The sequence below is a fragment of the Castor canadensis genome, chromosome 4 (genome assembly GCF_047511655.1).
Source record: "Castor canadensis chromosome 4, mCasCan1.hap1v2, whole genome shotgun sequence".
NCBI classification, from domain to species: Eukaryota; Metazoa; Chordata; class Mammalia; order Rodentia; family Castoridae; genus Castor; species Castor canadensis.
In genome coordinates, this window is record NC_133389.1 from 165,233,098 (window position 1) to 165,257,008 (window position 23,911).

Here is a 23,911-nt window from a genome sequence, read left to right on the forward strand (position 1 = left end):
TAGTCATTGTTTAGCCATTATACTTTGCAGGGGTAATTTTCCATTCCTCTGTTTATATTAAATTTTTGCTTCTCCCTTGTGTATCCCCCCTTTCTGATTTTTAAGGGCAAAGAAAGACTTGTTTAGTAACACAAGCAATAATAGAGTTATAATTAAGATGGAAGCAGGTTGCCAAAATGAGGATTTAGCTGTGATTTGTTGAACTCCATCCTGAGTGGATTATTTAAAAGTAAATTCGTGCCTCTTTCATGAGCCTTCTTGAACACAGCAGTCTTCTGAGGCTTCTGTCTCTACAGACTTGGTGCCAGGCTTGTGGGATCAGCAGGGAGGAGTGGGGAGGGGCACAAGGGTCACATGTTTAACAAGGCTCAGGTGCTGAGAAAATTTAAAAGAAGCCTTTAGGGATGATCCAGGGATCCAGGAAGACCTTGCAATATCTCTTCTCTTTCCTTCCATCCTCTTACATGGTGAGTCATTGTTCTTGGTACGAGAGGGAACTTAGTACCCTAGGAACCATTTTATAACACACTTGTAACCTACCTTTGCTTTAAGTGCTCCATGGTGTGGATTGCAATATCCAGTGCTCCTCTGGGGACTCAGAGCATTGGATAGCAAACTAGAAAGGGTGGCAGCCCTAGTGACTAGAGGGAAAGGTCCAGGATCACACACAGCTGGATAGAGAGGAAGTTCGATGTGACTTATCTGTGAACCTATGGTACCTTTCCTTGTAGTTCCAACCCCAGATCCCTCTAGGGTTTATGTCCTGTTGCCTGTATGGTTGGGGGGAGCATTGGCGGTCGGAACATGGTGGAGGGAGAGGTGAGAGACCCCGCAAGGGTCAGAGCCTGCTTGTCCTCAGCAGCATCTCTCAGACTCCTCAGCTCTGCTGCAGGCTTGGGACTGACCATTTTCAAACTGAATTTCCCAAGCTCCTGGATCAGCTGGCACTCAGCCAGTGCGACATTATTTCTCCTTCACGTTCCCAGTGTTCGATAGTTTTTTCTAATAGCAGCTGTCTCCTGCTGGACTCCAGATTCTGTGGACAGGTGTGCTGTCTGATGACCCTAGTCCTTGGGTTCTGATCACCCCGTTTCTTTCTTTGTCCCTGCAGCTGTGTACTGCTATTGCTACCTTCTGATTTGCCTCATTGTCTCCTGTCTTGTTTCTCATCTTTTCCATTGCCTGGGTAACAAATTCCTTGCACTAAGATCCTCCTGTTTTAGATATGCAAGTGTGACTTTCATTCTTTTCAGTTGGACATTGACTGATACATTGTGTTTAGAAATAAAACAAGATGAGCACTTTTCTCTGGCAAGTTTGTATTTTTCTTTGATCAATACAAGATATGGCAAAATAAACATGAGCTCATCAGCAGAAGGCTTCATAGTTATGTAAATGTGCATGCTTTTTTTCACACTAGGGCTGATGAAGCAAAATGGCAAAATGTCCTTTAAAAATAAAGGGTTTTAGAGGGCTGGAGTTGTGGCTGAAGTGGAAGAGTGCCTGCTTTGCAAGTGTGAGGCTCTGGGTTCAAACCATAGCACCACACACACAAAAAAGAGTAAAGGGCTTTTGAAAAAACTTAAGAGAAAAAAATATAAAGAAGTGAAGATGGTTAATTATCTTATTTTCTTCTCCTCTTTCTTTGGAAATCTGTCTGTTTTACTCTGTGATTTTAGTATGACTCAAACTTTCTCTTTTACCTAATGGAGAGAGAGAAAGAGAGAGATCAACAGAGCAGGTAGTCAGCCTGATGTACAAACATGATGTGTGAACATTGTGTGCTTGGATGAACTGGGATAATTCAGCTGAGAAGATGTGAAACCTCTGGCTCTTATTTGGATTTTGAGATATGACTTCATTAGAAGCTGAAATTCCAGGGTGGGAAAAAGGAAAAAGTGTGGGACAAAAGATAGGGAATAGGAGACCCAGCACATTCTCCCTTCCTTAGTAGCATGAAGTTTCTTTTTTTAATTAACATATATTACTTACACAAATGGGTTTGTTGTGATATTTACATACATGCATATCATAATATATTTTGATAGAATTTACCCCTTCTATTACTGTTTTATTCCCCATTTTTTTTTTACAAATTTTAATGGGTTTAATTATATTATTTTCATGCATGCACATAATGGAAGAAAGTTCTTTCTCTGTAAGGGAAGCAATTGGTTTCAAGGCCTAGGAGCTTTGTTTATGTTTAGGTGTGAATCTGGCTTAGGAAGTGAGTTTAGCTTGCCTGTGTGCTTTCACAAATGTGTTGGCTGCTCAGCAAATTCAATATGGAAACATTTTAGGTAAGCAGAAGAGAAAATTACATAAGAAAAGTTAATGTAGCAGAAGGTCAGAGAATGGACTCAAGAATTTAAAAAAAGCTTCTATGTTCTGGGCTTTTAAAAATGTGCGTGTGTGTGTGTGTGTGTGTGTGTGTGTGTGTGTGTGTTGCACTAATTTAGACCATCTGGGGTGATTTCACAGGGACCCCACTGGCCAGAGTTGCCATTCCTCCATAGAGAGCACATTTCCCCTGGAAATGTGTACTCAGGTGCAACTGAAGAGTCTGAGGTCACGGCTGAGGCCCTGGCCAAGACCCTCCCAGGCTGCAGCCTCTATTTCCTCTAGAGTCTGTTGGTCAAGAGCCATCTTTCAGAGGCCAGAGGCAGACCATGAGCAAGTCAAATGTGCATGAGGACAGCATGAATTATCCTCTTGATCAGCAGGCCTTGTTCATCCAGATGCTGACTTTTTCCTTAGAGAAGTTACATGTCTCCATTCCCTCTCCCTTCTTCCATGGCATCTGAGAGTTTAGGTGGTGAATTTCTCTGGAACAAGTTGTGAGGAACCTTTTCAGAGAAGCAGAGAGGAGACAAACCATTCCTCAGATCACCCTCCACCCCCTACTCTTTGAAATCTCTGGTGAGCCCAGTGCTCACTCAGAATCCAGAATACTGTACTTCCTAAAGGGACCAAGTCAAGACCCTTTATGTTGGACCCATGCAACAAAAGAGCAAAGTCAGGAAGATAGGAAAAAGAAAAGGAAGAGGGATTTTTTTGGTGGGGGTACATTATAGACTTTTACGCCTAGAAGGGGATAGATAGTTCATATCAACTAGTTCACTGCATTTACTCAAGCCATATTCATCTTCTTGAGTTTGTCAGGTGGCTTCCGAGTCCTGTTAGAGCTGGGATCAGTTTCATTGATATATCTCTAGCTGAGCCTCGTGTCTGAGATAAGACAGGACTCTATAATGAGCAAGTATAGAAAAGCACTTATTTGCATAAGGTTAGCAAAAACTGGTGGAAAATCAAGGGAATAATTACTGAATACCTTTTATGGCCCCACTCTTAGGCTTTCACCTGTGGAGCTTCTTTAGAGGCACAGAATCAAAGCTGTCTTTCTCTTTGGGGCACCACTGACCCCAAAGACATGAAGAGATATGCAACTAAAAAAGAATCAGAGAGGGGCTTAAAGTATCATTTGTAGATTGAAATGCCAGCCATTTTAAATCAGTGGAGTGGGTTGAGTGGAGACTGTGGTAGAATGAGACAAAAGAAAGGGCCCATAGGCAATGGGTCAGAAAAGGAGAATGGACCCAGTATGGAAGCTCTTCTTATATTTCCAAACAAGTCAGAAAGTTGCCAATTTTTGGCCTCTATCCTAATGGAATTCAGACTGCTTCATAACAATCCACCCCAATTGAAATTCTTTTCGCTCTGGGTTTTTTTTTTTTTTTTAACATTATTTGTCATAGAATGTAAGAGGGATTTTCATGAGTTTATGGGCAAACTAATGACACAATGGTGATGCTGATATTTCTTCTTATTTCTTCCATTTATGGTTGTTCTCTAATTCCCCTAGGTCCTTGGATCCTCCATAGCAACTGTCACAGTGCTGGTACAGAGAGGACCCACACTACGTAAGTGTTGATGAAATAAATGTGACTTTCCTCTATCTCTAGCTAAATAGGGAATTGTAGATTTAAGGTAGGTGAAAATTATCGAAGTTGTTTTTAGCCAAATTTTTCTGCCTTCTTTGATTTTCTGAGACTTATATTAGGTACCTACTGCTGTATATCAAATTATTCCAAAAGCTACCTGCTGATACATCAGACATTTATTATCTCATAGTTCTGTGGGTCGAGAACTAGGTGCTGCTTACCAGCAGTCTCATCTGAAGGATCTACTCCAAACTCTCTCATATGTTTGTTAGCGGGGTTTAAATCCTCACGGACTATGGTCTGGGGGCCTCCATTCTTCACTAACTGGTGACCAGAGATGTCCTTCCATTCTTTGTCATGTGTAACTCTCCTGTGATGGCAACTCCTGTGATAGAATCTAGCTTTCATGACAGCAAAAAGCAAAGAAGAAAGTAAAGGCAAGCAAGACAGTCACAGTCTTTTTGTGACTTAATTTCAGAACCAGCAATCATCACTTTCTACATTCTGTTCATTAAATGAGATTCACTAGGTTCATTTCACAGTCAAGGGGAGGGAATATGGCTAGAGATATAGCTCATCCTAAGCATTTGTCTAGCATGCACTTGGCTCTGTATTTGACCCCCAGAACTGCAAGGAAGAAAGGAGGGAGCAGAGAGGAAATTATATACAAGCAATACCATGAAGCCTCCTTCCTACATATTTCCCAGGTTTCTTTTCTGACCTAGAAGGGCCATGAAGCACCAAAGGTTCTTATCCAACCCCTTTTCAAGAAATACCAGAAATTTTAGGCATTTTTCTTATTAATACAATAAGAGTAAGAGGAGGAGGAAAGGAAGAAGGAGAAGGAGGAGAAGAAAAAGAGGAAGAGAAAGAAGATGGAAAAGAAGGAGGACAAGAAGGAGGAGGAGGAGGAGGAAAGGAAGAAGAAGAAAAAGAAGAAGGAGGAGGAGGAGAGGAAGAGGAAGAGGAGGAAGGAGCAGGAATAACCAGGGAGCAGATGAATTTTAGACCTGAAATTCTGGTAGGTCTTTGAGGATAAGAGAGAAAGAGCATGTTTCTGAGAAGGAACAACTGATTTTGAGTCAATCAAGCATGAAAGTTTTTCCTTCTAGTGTTCAGATCAGGGTCCTGTAGTGGCTGAACTTCTGAGAAGTATAAAATATGATCTTGTTACAGTGGGATCTCTGTTAATAACTGAGGCATTGCCCAGTACCGTGGACAAAATGAGTGTTTTTGAAACTCAGGGCAATTCTTCATGGGACCCAAAAGATCTGAATAAGGAGCAAGGCCAGAAATCAGCATCCCAGAGATGTGAGTTTGTGAATCTGAGGTTATTCCAAAAAGCCAAAGGACAGGACCACCATTGTGTGACAGTAACACCAACACCAAGATCCAGAGAATGATTTCGGGCAGAAATGGGACCTTCATTACTGGTGGTCTCAGGGAAAGGCAATCAGTAAGTCCAAATAACTAAAGGCTGGCTTCAAGGTGACCTGGCGGGGATTGTACAGAGGTCAGGAGCAGGGCACCCTGGCTACTGATGAGATGCACTCCAAGGAGGACTTCCTGGTGGGAATGGGAAACAAGCCTAGATTTTAATCCCTGAGGACTCAGACACAACTTAGGAGAAAACTAGGGCTTGATCAGCTAGGTAAGAACCTGATTATTATGGAGCAAGAGATTCTCAGCCAAGCTGGACCAGTTGCAAGAGAGCAAGAGCAAGAACAGACAAAAAGCTTACCTCTGCCAGAAACCAGCATTGGTCTCTGGGTTTGGCATGGGGTTGAGACTACTGGTTGAGATCAGTCAGTCTCACTTGCCAGGGATAGAGTAATGTGGGAACCCAGAGCCAGGCTGGACATTAAACTCTGGCGACCCTGTGACCAATTGCACTCGGTCCCCTCTGATACCTCATGGGAAAACTAGACAAATGCTGTTCTAAGAGGCAATTAGGTTTCATGATTTCCTTTCCTGTCTGGATATCTGCATAAAATTGGGGGCTTAGCTTCCAAGCCTCTGAAGCCCTTCCTCCTTATGCAGGGCAGGGTGAGAAAAAGGACAGAGAAACTCATGGCTTCTGCAGCCTTGAGAAGATGGGATGGGGGTGTGGGGACAAGTGTGTGATCCTCGTGGCCTTTCTACCTCTTTATAAGCTCCTTTCCCAGCCTGGAAGTGTTCTTTCTCCCTTTCTGCCAAACCACATTCTCCACGGGATCCAAACATTTAGCTCCATTTTTGTTGTTTTCAGGAATCTTCCCAAATCTTATTTCATCTCCCCTCACCTTCTCCATACCACCCATAGTCCCTTCTCTTCTCCCATACACAACATCCATGATTCTAAATATGGATGCTAATCAGTTTCCTTTCCCAACCTGCCTGTATTTTCCTACCCAGTCCCCGGCTACTATGACAGGGTCATGGTTTTTCCTTCACAAGGAAAACTTCAGTGCCTAAAGCTGGACTCAGCCCACAAGTTACTTCACCAATAACAGTTTAATTGACTTCCTGGTTGAAATGGAAAAAAATAATCAAAGTGCCTTTCAGGGTCCTTTCAATCTGTTTGATTTATATTAAATTTTGGGACCTAGGAATTTTAGTAGATTTGCAGCACTTACTATTTCCTCTCCACCCCAAAAAATTGTGCTTTATCAAAACAATTGAATTAGGAGCAGCTTGAGGCCAGGGGTCAGAACACAAACATCTTCATTGCTCATGGAAACTAACATAGTATAGCACCCACCATGTGCTGAAGAAGTCTTTGCTGAACCAAATGGAATTTTCCTGATGTGAATGCCTTGTGCCTATCTTTAGAACTGGATTCTTATGATAAAACAATCAGGAGAGTTGGCTAAATTTTCCATTATTCAACTGGCTATGTTGGGGTCATGTAGAAACAACCCTTTAAAACGTAGTGACCTTTAAAAAGTGCATCTCTGAAGTGAAGCTTGGTCACTAGTCTGTGGGCAGATTACTGCTTCCTTTATGTTTGCTCTCTCTCTTCTCAAGGGGAAAGAAGATTCTGGGGAAAGGTCTCACTCTGGCTATCTAAAAGTTGAATTATGAAACCTTTAAAAAGTTACCCCTTGCAAATCTATTGAGTTTTCCAATAAAAATTGAAATAACTGAAGAATGCTAAGTAAATCAAGGAAATTTTCCCATGAAGGCTCAGGAATGCTTAAAGAACATCACACATCCTTAAAATCTTTCCTGAGATTCACTGAGAATTCTTACTGCTAGTCTGACAGCAGTGGGATGTTTAGGAACTTCTTGCTGTCTCTGAGTCTCTGAATGCACAAGGCTCTCACTCACAGCTCTGTTTGTTAAGCAGATTGAGTATATTGGAGAAGTAGATACTGCAGAGATAGAGCCGAGAGTCACCAGTATTGCCATCTCTGGCTCTTTTCTCACCCGATGCCTTTCTGTCTTGTGTGAGTAAGAAACAAAGTTCTGCTGTTTGAATTGGCTTTGCCCTGCTCCATGACTTCAGTTCCTTGTCTTCACTGTCCAATGTGTGGGCTCATTTCCGTCCTCAGAGCACTATTGTTTTTCTGACTTGAATAGTCACCCAGAAAAGCTTGGTAATAAGTCATTTGTATCATTATTTACTTTTCTAATTACATATGTCTTTCCCATCCCCAGTGCTTGAAAACATCAAATTGCAGTTGAAGTAACTGTTGGGGGAAAAGCAAGAGCAACAACAACAAACCACTTCACTCCTCTGGGTGGAAGCAAGCAATTGTACCAAGAGAGATAAGGAAAAAATTGCTCATATTTGAAGAAATAATTTGGAGAATGAGAGTGAAGACAGATGAGCTACTTTAGCATCTCACATAAGGGATATGAAAGAGTAGTTTAGTACATTCATTGGGAAAGTAAGGCTGTGAGGCCAGGTCTAGGAAAGACCTATAATATAGAATCCCAAAGGCCTGGACTGACCAGGGTCCTCTTGCTGGACTCTGGGTACTTAAGGTGATAATAGCTACTGCTGGAACTTGACCTGGTCTGCTATCTTGGAGGTAGGCTAGGACATTAGGAAACTGTCTTTGTTGATGAAACTGATCATTCTTAGTATGAACTCAGAATTGAGGGTTGACATGCATTCCCAGTCACAGGGCAGTAAGCAGGATGATGCAGAAAGAGTTCAAGGGGGTGATGCAGTAGGTGCTTCAGCCACAGCAATGATGCAGTCCCCAACGTGAGCTGGGCAGGTAGCTCTGTTCAGAGCTCCAGTACTTAATGTGACTAAGATGATCTGTTACATTCCATGGTAGACATTCAATGTTCTCACCTCCTTCAAGCATCTCCCTACTTTTACTTGAACAACATACTTATTTTCCTTTGAGAAACCGTTCTCCTATTCTTGGGAGCTGGGAAGGCCAAGTGAGGTCACATGATCGACATCTAGCTAATCAGCCCATCACCTGCTGCTGGCTATACTAATTGGCTTAGGGATAGGTAAAGTACTCACATTTGCCCATTAAAAATTTAGCCTTCTAGGGAACAAAAAGCTCTTGCTGATACCATTCATCTACCTGGGTTCAGCCATACCTGAACTTTTCGAATTCATTTACTTATTTAAATCAGCTTGAGTTGGGTTTCTATCCCTTGTAACTGGCAGAGGAACCTGTATTCACATATATAGGACACTGAGATTGCCTGTTCCCTCTTCCAGGCTTGTGCTCTTTTGCTCATGTGTCAAAGAGCAGATAGTGCTTCATACTGACAGAGCAGAAAAGGGCAAATTTTCAAGAAGTAGAAGACATGCCAGCTAATGGTTGGACTATAATTTTCTTTGTTCCACTGACTTTATGTAGAATCCAGTTCCTCCTAAACCCCAACTTAATTGTAGCTCTTGAGAGAGAGTTCCAGATACTAAATGATCTCCAGAGGGTGTAAAGGAGGATGGGCTCTCCCAGGAAGCTCTGTGTGGGAATTCCCTTTGAGTATTGGTTTCAGAATGTACAGCCAAGTAGGCAATTGAATTAGGAAAGGCCACAAGTTTTCTCTGAATGCTGCTGAAGATATTGGATGAAAGCAATTCACAGAAAATATTTTTATCATCATCTTTCAGAGGCTAACCAATGATCCCTGGGCTGTGAGGAATAGGTGGCCTTGTCTGTGATTTTTAGATATGCTGCATATTTCAAGTATAGCATTGCTTTAAATTAACCTGTTGGAATGCACCTTCCCTAAAGGACATTACCTTGAACTCTGAATGATATCAAAATTGGAGGTTCCCTAACTTAAAGGACTGGCCCATGTCCCAAAGGTCATTTCTGAGTCTGGACATTTCTATAACATTAAGAATTCCAAGATGCCCTAATGTCTAATAGATTATTGGCTTCCTAACGTAATCTGTTGCATCTCAGTGACAATTTCTCTGATCACCCTAATCAAGAGTAACTTCTAATTCACATGTCTAGTCAATTTTTCACTACTGTGATAAAAGTACCTGAGATAAATAATCAATAAGGAGGAAAATTTTGTCTTGGCTCATGGTTTCAGTCCATGTTCTCTTGGCTCTGTTGCTTTGGGCCTATAGTGGCGTAACACATTATGGCAGGAGTATGGCAGAGGAAGCTTTTTCACCTCAAGACAGCCAGAAAGCAAAGAGAGACAGAAAGGGGCTAGGGTCCCTAAAGTTTAGGGAATGCCCCTCTGAACCTAACTTCCTCCTATTAGGTCCCACCTCTTAAAGATTCTACCACATCCCAATGGCTTCAAGCTGAGGACCAAGCCTTTAAGACATTGCCCTTTGGGGGACATTCCAGATACAAATTATAGCAAGGGAGTCGGTTTAATTTTTTTTTACCTTTATGGGATTAGTAATTATACTAAAAGGGAGCACTGGATGCATTTCTCCCATTATATGTTAACAAATTAAAGCACAGGCTACAAGATGCATATTATTCTATCCCTGTTACCTACAATGTGTCCACACAGTAAATGTCTACTAAACAAGTCCCCAATGTTCTGCCACTTAAATCCTTTTCCTCTCTTTGGAAAACATGGCTCCTGAGTTTCAACTTCTGGTTTGAAAATGAATAGTCTCTTCTCAGTTTAAGCAGTTCATCCTCAACATTCATTAAATGAATAAAAGCTAGATGTTTTCCTAAATGTCATGTACTAGCCTAGGATCTGTGGACCCTGCCTTTAAGGAGATTAAGTTTCAAGTCACAGAACATTGGCAAACAGGTCACAGGATGGCTATGTTCTGTTCACCTCCCATCAAACTGAGTTAGAGGGACTTGCTCAAGACCCGTTCAGTGAGAGAGAAACACTCTCCTAACACTCCCAGGAGTTCTCCCATAATATCACTGTTACTGACTTTCAGACAAAATTTTCCGCCTCTGAAAGGTTCTCCAACATTCCTTGAAGATTTCATTAGGTCTTAGCAAAGGCTCATTCTTAAGAGATGCCTGTTTTCTCATTCATTTGGGAATAGGACAAGCCTGGCTTATTCATGGATTTATAACATGCGGTTTTTGATCAAGTGAAAACAAAAGTAATGAATTTTTTCCAATTAATTTATAATCCATTTTATTGGGATTTAAACAAAATGAACAAATATAATTTTGTCAGTGCACACAGATTAAAAACTTAGACATTCAGAAGTCAAGAAATTTAATGTTGTGATTCCAGAAATTAATAGTCATTACTATTAATGAACCTTAATAGTAATAAAAATAATAACAGTAACAATAATAATAGTAATAATAATAAGCACCCTTCCAGGCTTTTAAAAAAGTTTTTTTTCTTTATTCATATATTCATATGTGTATACATTGTTTGGGTCATTTCTTCCTCCTGTCCCCTGCCCTTTCCTTTCCCCTTCACCCCCTCGCTTCCAGGCAGAACCTGTTCTGCCCTTTTTTCTAAGTTTGTTGAAGAGAAGACATAAGCAATAATAAGAAAGATGAAGTGTGTTTTGCTAGTTGAGATAAGAGAGAGAGATACAGAGAGATTCCTAGCATTGCTTCCATGCACAAGTGTATGTATTACAATCCGAATTGATTAATCTCTACCTGACCTCTTCACTACTTCCTGGTCACCTTCCCATATTGACCTCTGTCACTTTAAGCAGAGCTCCTCTGCAGTGGGAACATCAAACACTTTCAAGTTTTGGGTTTCCTACCTATCCCCATTCCTCCAGTAAAATGTAATTAATTTAAAAAATCAAAAGAAATTTCAAAAACAAAAATTTTAAATTCCCATGCATGCATTACACAGCTCAGCTGATGTGGAGAAGCTCTCAGTCAGTCCTGCATTATTATCAGTTGTGTTGAAATTGTCACGTGATCTGCTGAGTGTTTCCCTGCCCTAAATTTTATGAAAATATACCTCCCCAAAAGCAAATAATGCTCTCAAAGCAATGTAACAGTTGATGTCCATAATTCAAATGATAAAGTGAAATGTCCAGATTTGTTGAAAGGTGTCATGTCTTTAGGAGAATTTGGGTGGTGGTATGGGAAAAATGAATCAAGTGCTCACAGTACAGCACTGAACTCTGTGCATCTTGAGCATTTCTGTTTTTCCTCAAGGGTGCTCTCCTTGGAACCATATACCCATGGATATCAAGGGTCTGTACACTAACCAGAAATTCATTGTTAATCTTAACTCCTACGTAGCTGACACAGTGAGTGTGCTCCAGGGGAAAATAACGGAATGTTAGTCAGAAGCTCTATGTCCTGGAAGACAAGAGATGTTCCTTTAAAGGAATGGATATAATGACTGCCTTGCCTCAGGAAAACATGAAGCTGATCTGTGGACAGCCTGAAAACTCTTCTTATCCTGAATTATGATCAGCATCATTGCCAAATGATCCCTAGTTCCATTTAGATTTCCCTAAGCCTGTGCTCTTCTTTTACCCACCCAAATGTTACCCTTATCTCACCAGGATCAAAGAATATTATCTTTCCTTAGTATATGCACCAACTATAATGGGCTGAACAATGTTTTTCCACATTCATGTCCACTCAGACCTTGTTTGGAAATAGGGTTTTGCAGATATAATCAAGTTAAGATGAGGTCATACTGGATTAGAGTGGGCTCTAATCCAGTGGCTTGCTGTCCTTATAAGAAGAAAATAATTTGGATATAGAAGCACAAAGAGGGAGGAAGGCCATGTACAAATGGAGGCAGAGGTTGGAGTTCTGTTGCCATAAGACAAGGAGCTTCAACAACTGCCAGAAACCACCAGAAGCTAGGAAGAATCAAGGAAGCATCCCCACTAGAACCATCACAGACAACATGGCCCTGCTAACACCTTAATTTTGGACTTTTGCCTCTAGGACTGCAATAGAATAAAGTTCTGTTGTTTTTAAACCTCCTAGCTTGTGGTAATTTATTACAGAAGCCCTAGGAAATCAATATAGCAACCAATCATAGATTCCAGTGAAAAATCTAGCTCTGGAGTAATAGACAATGGAAAATAAAAGCATGTTGCTTCTTTCTCAAAGATTTTCTTGATGTACTCCCAGTTTTTGCTATTCCTGGACTTGGGAAAAAGCATAAACATAATATTATGGGATTGTCTATTTTGAGAAGGTCATTAGGAAGACTCTAAGAATTCATCTAAAATGTAATTACTTTTAGAGAAGACCATTTGAATGTGGAGCTGTGTGCAAATGGCAATATTTACAGACAAGATCAGAGTATGTTGACTTTGTGGGGGCCATCCTCAAGTGCACATAATTATTTTAATCAGGAATGTGGTGGCTGCAAGAGTCAAAACCATAACTTTTCTCAATGTGCTAGCCGGGGTTCCCAGTAGCAAGCATGACACAGGTTGTTCCTTTGGGAGTGTGATCCTATGGAATCAGTGAACAGAATCAGGGAGTGAAATGTCGAAGGATTCAAGGATGTGTTGAGGAGCTGGCCACTACTGGTGGCTGATGCTGCTGGGCTATTGAAGAATCTTAAGCAAGTATATTTGCCAAGGACATAAAAACAGGAAGAATTTATCCATCACTTCTCATTCCTCTTTGGTCAAAAGTGGTGTGCATTCATAGCTTTCTCATACTTCCAGTGGGCACATGCACCAGATTAATGCAGTTTTTAAAAGTCATTATCTCATCCCACAGCACCAGGACAAGATGATAGAGGTATAAAGAGATATAGTTCAATTGTACAAAACCAGTTTAGTCCTCATGTTGCTATTGACAGGCAGTGAGTGCAGAAAGGTGGGATCAAGCAGAAGATTTTGGAATGGTACATGAGAAGGGACATGTGCTCTTTTTTGTTGCTTCCTTTGTGAGTTTGATTAGAATACTGTCTTTTAAGACAATGACTGCCTGCCATTATAGCAATTGAAAGTGCTACCACTCTGAAAACTAGACATGCTGAAAAAGTAGGTGACAACTCATCAGATGAAGGCCTACCCTAGACCTACAGGGGAATTCAGAGAATTGACAAACAAGAAACTATAATATGATTCTAAAACAAGAAATAGAGTCAAGTCTGAGGTAGAGCAGATGAGAAAGTCACTCCTCTCCTCTGGCTGGTTCATCGGCTGCTTCATTTTCTGTTGTCTCCTGACAGGGTTCTTGGCTAATTCGTCTCATATAAATCTCCCTGCCCCATGTCTTATGGGATTGCTTGGCTCATGTCCAGAGCTTAGCACCACTAGAAGGTGTCTCTTAGCACCATTCCCTGACACAGGGATTCTGATTTATCCACTTATTATTCTGAGTCAGGCTGAAAGTCCCTCTCCAACTCATAGATAGACTGTTCTTAGTTCAAGGGTCCATTCTGGCCCAATCAGTTCCATTTGGGGACAGGGTCAGAAGGCATAAAATGCAGGACTTAGAGAATAGGGACCAATAGGGCTCCCTTCTCCAGAAGAGAGTGCAGAGAGACAAAAGAGAATATTCCAGTTAGGTATTTGAGGCTGGATGTTGTGATTTGAACTGGAAATCAAAAGACCTGAGTTCAAGGTTGGCATATGTCACATATCGCTTCTGTGATCCCAGAGAAAACACATAACTTTCCTAATCTTTTAATTCTTCGCATGAAAAATCAAAGGGCATTAATCAGCAGATCTTAGCATATACTTCGAATTTTCAGACCTGCAGGACACCCTTAGAACCAAACTCATTTTCACACAGTGGAGGCAGAGTTGCATTATCACTGTGATGGCCTCTTTCAGTGAAGAGGGGTTGGCAGAAGCCTGAGGCAGTGCCAGAAATACCATCTTTCTCTAGAAGAACTCCTGATAAAAATCCACCGAATTCCCCTTTGCTTCTGAGTAAATCTTAAGACCTGATTCTTTCTCCTTTCCTTCTCCATAAGTATAAAATGCAAAGTGTTCTGTAATCCATGGTGAAGAAAAACTTCAGGATATTCCAGCCTAAATCCTGGTGCCCCTGCTTTTAGAAAGAAAATGTACTTGTTTGGTCTTTTACCCAGGTGCCCCCATTTTGGCCAAAGAAAGAAAGATCCTAGAAGGAAGAGCTCTCGAAAGAAGTTTGGAACCAGAGCATTGATGGGAAAGCCTGATGCTTAGAAAGGCAAGTCTGTCCTTTCCACTCACGGGCTTTGGTGACAGTAGTTTAACAAGGTTCCCTTTTACCTGTGTAAGGTGATCTCCATTCTCCTTTTCTCTTGGGCTGATATTAGTTGAATTGAAGCAGTCATTATCACAGTCTTCAGATTGTAGCTTAAAATATCCTTCAATTGTCTCAACTTGGAATGGGCCCTTCTCCCATTCTGCTATTGCTGACTGAAGTCTTGATGGGGTCACAGGACTCAACAAAACATTTCTCATTAGCAATTCTCTCCTGTAGGTAATAGTGGCATAGAAAGCCACCTTGTTCCACTGTCTGAGCTCAATCAAAACAGCACATGCTCAAATTATAAAAACAGCGTCACCCCCTTTCCTGGGAAAAATGTCCTCTTGGTCACTTGAGTCTACCAGATAATGCTACCGAATGGGAGATAGTACCTTTGTTTTGCTATTAATGCAGGTCATATCTTTTTTTTTCTGATCTCTCCTTAGGTAGAGAGATGTTTATTATGTATCATACAAAGCTGCTCAAGATTGGAACCACAGTGTGCTCTGGTGTCTAAGCCAGGGTTTACATTCACATGTGCAGGTAGCGGGGTTAATTTGTACCTCGATCATCTCTGTCCTTTCTACCAGTTCTTTAAGTTTCTTAGACACTCTGTGACAATGAATTGAGCCATGCATGGAAAGCTGTCTTTTATAAAATCCAACCCTATAATGAGCAAACATATTTAACCACAGCTGCTATGGTACATCTTCCTTGTTAATATTCTCAAGAGATCCTTTGGACTCTGCTGTGTTCCACATGCACAACTGCCATTTCTATCAGGGGCATTTGCTTGCTTGAATTCCTGACCACAGGAACTTTCTGGGGAAAGGTGGTCAAAGTCACAGAGGTCTGTATGAATAGCACCACCCAAGGAAGGACTCCCACAATCCCTAACTTTTGTACTATGAGTACTAAAGTAAGGGAAAGGGCTGCTGGGAAGTAAATATGATGCTGTGTGTGACTAAGCAGAAGGCCAAGGAATGGAGTGAGGTGATAGAGAGCAGTCAACATTGTCTCTTTTTCTACTCCAACCCACAGTTTGGAGCTGAATAGGCAATATTGTCCCTGACAAAGCCAACTACATGATTTGAGAATCTAGAAGTTTAAGTCCAACTTTTCATTATGCTAAAATAACTCTGAGGCTTAAAGAGAGGAAGTGACCTTCCCAGAATGTGAATATGGCAGAACCCACCTTACCATTAAGGTCCAACTCAAGTATGAAGTTCCGTTGAACTGTACTGCCTCTGCATCATAACAGCTGCTCCCAAAGGAAAAGGAGAGTTAGGGATACAAAGCAGCTCCAGGAAGACTTTCTAGCTGTTGACTCTTGGCCAACAATGACTAATCTGGCACTTCCCCCACAACCATGCACTGCTTGTGCATGCCTAGAGGTGCTTACCAGCAGAGCCTGCTAAGACCACATGTGGGACTATTTCCTCAACTCTATTTATCTCTTTCCTTCCTCTGCCCTGGTCATTCTTCCCCAGGAATCTGTCTATTCCAGTACCAAATGAATCTCAGTAGCAGGGCCATTGGAATTAGGTTGTCAGGTCTTAGGCATTTTGCCTATTTGACAGTTCTGCTAAGGACAGAGTAATTATCACCCCAATTTCTACCATTTCCTCTTCCCCGCATTGCCTACCTTGTTGCCTATGAAATTGATCTGATGACACTTCACCTCTATTTGTTTTCTGCCTTGTAATATGCATCCTTTTTCTAAGAAAAAAAACCTTACTTATCTCCAAACCTTGCAAGTACAAAGGGACTTTAGTGAAAATATGGCAGAATTGGAGGTAATCTTAAATAATACCTAATTCAACTTCTTATTCTGTTGATGACGAAGCTGAGATCTTGAGATACTACCCAAGTTCTGATGTAATTAGTAGAACTTAATAAGTCTCTTTGAATACAGACTATGTTTTAGAGATAGAGAAGAATGCTTGTTTCTAGAACAGGCTGAGAAGAGGAGGTACTAACTACACAAAAAGACTGGTATTAGGTAGACATAGCCTTATTTTGATAAATTCTAAAATGTCTGTTTCATTCCTCTGACACCATATTGTATAGTTAGTTTTTAAAACCACAGACATGTTATAGTTGAAACCAAATACAGCTCAGTGGATGATATCAAGAAGGAAAGTTATAGTTCTTAATACTCTTTAGTTTGAAAATATGAATTTTATTTATTTATGCATTCATTCATTCATTTGTTTTGGTAGAGGAGAGGTGTAGGCCAACCTAAGATTTTCTGTATAAACCTTTCGGTCCCAGAAAATGAGTCAGTTAAGACAGGACATTGATTTCACTGATGTGTCAGTATCAATCTGTAGGTACAACATTAATCCATTGGTCTGGCCATTGTATCACCAAACTGGACTTGAAAGCATCTGTCTGATTGGCTTCTTCAAGGTTTTCTCAGTTGGCACCTGAGTGTCATCCTAGCCCTGGGTCACGCATCTAGCAGTGATTTGGCCTCCTGTCTGAGATGAATATGCCTGATTTGGAGCAGAAAGTCAATTTACTATTTTACTGAAGAAATGTAAAGACCAAGTAAGTGAGTATTTGTGTCTTGGTATAACCAGGAAATCTCTAACGATAATTTAGGTTGTGGCCAGCCTTGTTCTAGGCATTATTGGAGATGTAAAGTCATAGAGGGCATGAGGTTTTGCAAAAAGAGCTGGACATTCTTTGTATCAGATAAAGAGATTAATAGGCCAAAGGAGTTAAATGATAACAATACTATAATAAATATTCATTCCTTTTAGAAGAATGTCATGAGGAATTAGAAAATAAAGGAGATGGCGTGGGGAACTGTGGGGGGCTAGTTGGTTCACAGAACAAGGGAGGGTTTTGAGAATAAGTAGACCATTGGCAACCACAATCATAGGGGTTTAGAATAGAGAAAAGTAGAGGAAAAGGTTATTGCTCTGCCCATGGAAGACTAGGCATGATGAATGCCATGCTCTGATCCTTATTTAGAAAGTTAAGTGGAACAGAAATCAGGTCACCCTCATCACTAACCACCATGAGGTTAAATTAACAAGTCCCATCCCAAGTAAACCAATAATGATATAATGACCACTAGGTCTGTCTTTTCATTCTCTTCCTCAGCTTCTCCGCTCCTTGAGAACCTCTGCGGGAGGTTCAGGGATTTGTGCTTGCAGACTGGCTTAGCACAGGTAGTAGGAAAGTCTTGCATAGAGTGCAGGTTAGGGTAGTCCATTCAGTCATGGGTAAGTGCATACATTAAACAGACAACCCATTAAAGAGGCTTCAAAAACTCCTTGGTGGGGATAAATGGGGGGAAAGGGCTCAGGCACTGAGTATCACTAATCCTTCATCTTTTCCTCTAAAGGCCAGGGTCAGTGGCCCAAATAAACATGGTGCCCCACAGAGATGACTCCTTAGCCAAATGGCTTTCAGCCTGTCGGTAGCTTGACTCAGTGTCACCTGGAAAGGCCTTATGGAAACACAGGATGATCCAGCTCTTCCTTAACAGGTTTTCCAGAATTGATCCATCATTCTGGCCAGAAAAAGAGAGAAGGAAAAACAGACCAGATGCCACATGATTGTGACTGGGTTTCCCTGGAAATTCAAGTAGGTGAAAGAGTGAATGACACTGGGGGTTGGTATGGGGTGCTGGCAGGTGACACATTTCCGGGTTCTAATGAGAAGGGTGAGATGTTGGCATAGAGGAGCCTGGCAGTGATGGTATCCAGGCAGGACTTTCTGGGCACTGGATAAGGTCCGTGGCTTTGGGAGCTGCCCCGGGCTAGAAGAGGTGCCAACACTCCATTCACCCTGTGAAAGATATTAATTAGTAAGCAGTTTGGCTCAGAGAAGTTTGCCGTGGCTTCAGATGGATATAGCAGAACAGAGGCCAGTCCATCTACAGGCACCTTTGAGCTCTTGTCATCTTGAGAGGAATGCCCTCCAGAAAGAACAAGACACCCCAGCTGAGTTGGAGAGAGAAAATCCAGACCACCATGCTGATCAGAATGAGGTTTCAGCCAGCCCAGAGCAGTCAAAACACAATCGAAACCTCACAGAATCTGTGCTGGGGATAAGTAAGATTATTTGAAATAAAATGACAACAAAATCTTTGCTAATGGTGCTTCCGTAAGCATCTACTATTCTCTCTTCTCATTCCTTATTTGAAAAATGTCTGCAGAAAACTGTTTTGTCTGGCTTAGCCAAGACATGTTAGAGCTGGAAGATGCCTTCAGAACTCTGCTTTTTGTTTCCTTGTTAGAGGGCAAGCTAAGACCCTACAGATAAGCAGGCTTTCCATAGGCCGCAGTGTGGGCTACTGGCAGAGCTCAGGGAAACAAATCTGTTCAATTAAGGTTCCTTTCTCCCCACCCACACCTGATGCAGTAAACATCTCCAGATCTACCTGTTCGGCTGGGCTAATGGAAGAGTGGAATCCAGAATAAGCAGAGTAGGATCTCAGGGACTGCTGTGCTGTATCCCAAACATCATGGCTGCCATTCCCAGCCCTCTCCTTGTCTCTTCTGGGATCTCACTGTTGTCAATGCTTTTCAAATCACTCTGCCTAACTTTTTCTCCCCTTTGGAAGAGACCACCATGCCCACCCAACTCAGTTCAATTCAAGATCATAAATTCTGCTGGTGTCTCAATCAGAAGGCTTATGAATGGGGAACAAAGACAGAGCAAGGCAGCGAAGGAAGTTACAAGGAAAGAAAAGGACGAGAGGAAAGCAACAAAGAGAAGAATGCAAAGCAATTAATATTAATTGACTGCTTGGTATATGGCAGGCCCAGTGACACTAGTTATTTTGTTTAATCCACAAAATAATTCTATTGTCATACTTGCATTTATAGTTGCATGAGTTAAGAAATATATATAGGTGCATAGAAGAAGTTACACACAGGGTGACAGCAGTGAAGGTCTACTGCTTTCCACTATAACAAAGAGGAGCAAGGAAAAGAGAGAAGACTCTTTTGGTGATATAGCTATGGTAGGGGTAGGGAGAGAGGGCTATGGAGGTCAGGAACGAGGCTTTGGGGGATCCTGGCTTCCTTTGTGTCATTCTTCCACCTATTGTCTTTTTTGTTGTTTGTTTGTTTGTTTGTTTGTTTTTCTAAAAGTCTTCCATGAGCCAGACTGTTCTAGACACAAGGTTACAGTAAAGACCCAAAAAGCCTGGGTCACAAGCATTTGTGCACCTCAAGTTGGGGTGAGCACTGTGAAGACAATAAACAGAGATCTGTGTCACAGAGAACCAGGGAAGGGAAAAAATGGAGTTCACCTTAGGAAGATCATTGGGGTAGACCTCTCTGGGGAGGTGACATTTGAGTTGAAGTCTATTCCATTTATTTCAGAAATGGAATGGCAGTGTAGCCTGACCCTATTATTAGGCTGATTGACTCAGTAATGGCTCACCAAGGTAGGTGATGGCAATGGGTCTTGGCTGAGCATGAGCAATGGGAGAACGGTGTCTCTAAAAGTTTTAAAGATAATAAGCAATTCTAATACTGTCAATGGTAAAATACTCTTCCCCGTGGAGCTGATCATTCCCATTACTCACCCCACTGAGGGGAGGAAAAGGTGCCACCCCTCTCCAAAGGCAGGTCTAGGGAGCCGCAGCTTGTACCTGGAGCTGATGTAAAAACCTTTGAAAGTGCAAATCATGAAGGGTTGTCTGGCCTCTTCCTATTCTGGGAAGGAAGAGACTCAAGGTCAATGAGCCTTAAGGAATTGCCTATATATTCAGATCAGTCCCTGAAGGAAGACAACCCACAAAGCCAGTCTGTCCTTTCAGCTGTGGCTGAGGCACACCTGCCCAAGCATCCTCTTTGGCATAGTTGCCGTGAGAATTTCCTATTCATGAAAGGAAGTCTCTATTTTCTCCTTTCGGATGCTGTGCAGCCAACAAGTGTTAAAGGTCAGTTGCAGGGGGCTCTCTTAAATAGCAATTAAGCTATTGTCTGAGCACACCACAGGCATCCGGATGCAAGCTTCTCTCAAACCTTAGGACCTGGGAGAGGCTGGGAAAAGAAGGAGAATCCAGGGGGTGGGGCATGACTTCAGGAAACTGAGTAGAACACCCTGCACTGTGAAAGCAGAGGAATCAGCAGACAAAGGGGTTGTTCCACTAAAGCCACAGGGAGTTAGGAAAAATAACAGACTTTGCCATTACCTGGTTAGGCTCCCTCTCCCTCCAGCCCCCAGTACTGGCTGCCTTTTCCCTTGTTTTTCTCCTGCAATCCACCTCTGCCTTGTCTTTCTCTTTCCCTTTAATTTATTTTTTACATTTTCTCCCTTTAATTCTTTCTCTTTCATTTTGTTTCTGTTTCTCATCCTCCTCCTTGTCTTTTTCTTCTTTTTCTTCCTCCTTCTCTTTCTCCTCTTCCCCCTCCTCCTTCTCCTCTCCCTTTTCGTTCTCCTCCTTCTCTTCTTCCTCCTCTTCCTTCCTTTCTTCTCCTCCTCCTCTTCCCCCTCCTCCAACTCCTTCTCCTCCTCCCCCTCTTCATTCTCCTCCCCCTCCTCCTTTTCCTCCACCATCTCCTCTTCTTTTTTCCCTCCACCTTCTCATCTTCCTCCTTCTCCTCTTCTCCTTCTTCCTCCTCTTCCTCTCTCTCCTCCTTCTCTACTTCCTCCTTCTCTTCCTCCCCCCTTTTCCTTTTCCTCCCCCTCCTTCTCTCTTCCTTTTCCTCCCCTTCTTCTTCTTCTTCTCTCTCTCTCTCTTTCTCTCTCTCTCTCTCTCTCTCCCCCTCCATCCCCTCTACACCATTCCCTCTCATTATTGTTGGGGATCCCTGACAAACTGGGAGTCTACAAACTGACTTTAAATTTCAGCTCCACCACATTCTCAGATCTTGGTCTTGGAAAAGTAGCCTGATCTTCAGCTTTCCTCTTTTGAAAATGAAGAAAATAATGCCTAGCTCAAGGAATTAAACGATAAGGAGAAGCCAAACAGACAACATTTATAAAATCTGAAACATGCTGCTTGGTCCATAGTAGGTGGCATGATCAGTGACAACATCTTTCTCTACAGTGACTGGAAAAGACTTAGCACAGCACTGAACACCCAGCAAGCACGCAGCACAACTCTACACAATTCCCATGTGGGAATTTGAAGCATTATCTCCATTTTGTGAATGAGAAAAACACAGCTCAAAGATATTAAGTACTTTGGACAGGTGGTTGGTGGTTTTTAAGTCTATTTTTAGATTAATAAATTCCACTGCATTATTACCTGCTAGGTGACTTATTGAGACTCTTACGCATTTGTCCCATCCCTCTGATTTCTTCTCCCAAACACCTTTTCCAAATCCCCAGTGTTAAATGGTTTAATCCAGGATTCCAAGTTATGATAACCTATTCTTCCGGCTGCTGCACAGCTCTTGAAGAGGCTGACACAGCTTGACAAAACTTGATATCTGTTTGAACTTTCCACCCTCTCTTTCCTCCTTTGCTCCTCTTCCCCAGGCTTCAGTAGCTGCCTTGCTTCCTCTTGCTCTGAGACGCTCACTGAGCATTCCTGGCATCCTTTCTTCTTAGCCCCTCATGCTTCTTTGATGTTCAGAATCAAAATACCTTTTCTTATTTGGGGGGAGAGACATTCTCTAGCACCATATGTTTAAAACACAGACTGTAGCGATAGGACTCAGGATGTTATTTAAAATGTTTTTAAATCTTGATTATATTTTGCAGTGTTTATGTTGGTGCACCAATGGAAACATTACTCACAATTCATGTAGTTTATTCATGATTCATAGACTTCACATAAATGAAGTCTATGGTGTATGCAACCATTGACCTTTCAGAAATTGAAGAGATGAACCATTTGGTTTGACACATACCACCTCTACCCCATTCTTTTCCTTTGTAGCTCAAGCCACAATGTGTAATTGTGTTTATTTTGTGTTTAATGTTTATCTCCTTTCCCAGGCACTAAGGCTCTGTGAGGCTTTCATTATAGATCCAAAATGCTACACATTGCAACTGCATAGTATCAACTCCAGTTGCATATTAAATCATCAGGGGAATTAACAAACAAACAAACAAACGCATACAATGTTCATGCAGATATTCTGAATCAACTGGTCCAGGTGGCACTTCCACATCTGTAATTGTAAAAGCCCTTCAAGCAATTCAGAATGGCTGCTTCTGGGCATGATGCTTTGTGCTCTGCACAAGTTGCCTACCTGTGTCCTCTCCCCACTGTGGCTGCACTGCTGGCTGGCCTATTCCCTCACGCGCCTGCTTTGGCCTGACTCATTCCTGGGCCCACCCTAACACATTCCTCCTTCATTTTAAATGACTGTTTATGGCCTGCTACCTCCAGGACACAGCTCCTGATGAAAATGGTCCAGACTCGACGCCTCCTGTGTAATTTAGAACCCAGTCCTCCTGAAAATTCTTTTATGCTATTTTCCACAATCATGTATTTCTGTTGGCAGTGCCAAAAGTGTGAGTGATCTTGACCGTAAGCTCCTTAAGCTTTGCTGTAGCCATGTGCTAAAATGGCAGGAAGAGTTCATACATAAATGTGAGACACGGACTGAATGAAGAGCCAGGCAGAAGGGACCATTTGGAATTCCATCTGGCACACTATGGACTACCCAAGGAGTTGGAAGGGCTAAGGATGGAGAGGAGAAGGGCTTTCCAGTGTTTGAAGAACCTGTTGGTGGGAGATCAGACCTGTGCTTTTCCATCCAAGGAGACACATTCAGTTTAGAGGGTGGAATTGGTTGGGAGCAGATTCGGTTCAGAGGAAAGACAGGTGTTTTGGCTGTCAAGAGCTGTCCTGGTAGGCCAGTGCAGGCTTTCTGGCACTGTCATTTTTAGTCTAATGTCTTGCTTTTTGCCATATTCCTGGACCATCTGCCTATTATTCACCCAATATTTATTGTTTACCTAATATTTTCTTCAAAAATCTTTCAATCAGCCCACTTTGTTTTATTTATTCTTGTCTTTTAAAAGTGCCTGTGAAATTGTAGGTTAGATGTGTGGTTGAAACCCATATACATTACATCCATACACACACACACACACACACACACACACACACACAGAGTGACATACATACCATTTTTCTCTAAGTACATAGAAGTTGATACCACATGTAGCTAAGGGATATCTCTCCTTCTGCCACAAACCTGGGGCAGTATGATAAGATCAGATGGATTTCCAAAGCTCACTATTTCTAGCTTAGGGAGGTTCCTCAGCCTCTCTGTGACTGGGTTTTCTCAACTGTTGCATGCTGTGTCCTGGATTGTTGAGAGGGGAAAGTCATTAACACACACAGCCCATGTCTGCACCACTCCATGATCCAACCTCTCCTAAGCTCTGGATGTTCCCTTTGTTCAACCTCCAATGAGGATTTGGAGGGCAAGGCAGTCCCTCCATGGGAGAGTTTCTGGAGCTGGGCCTGGCAGGTGGGAAGGG

At 42.0% G+C, this 23,911-nt stretch overlaps 1 long non-coding RNA gene across 1 annotated transcript; it reads left to right on the forward strand.

Annotated features, from left to right (window-relative positions):
- The first annotated feature begins 349 nt into the window (after nucleotides 1–349).
- Nucleotides 350–14,438, forward strand: LOC141422393 (uncharacterized). The gene is made up of 3 exons (XR_012446934.1): nucleotides 350–467; nucleotides 3,863–3,920; nucleotides 14,349–14,438. It is a non-coding gene; the product is annotated as an uncharacterized lncRNA (long non-coding RNA).
- The last annotated feature ends 9,473 nt before the right edge of the window (nucleotides 14,439–23,911 follow it).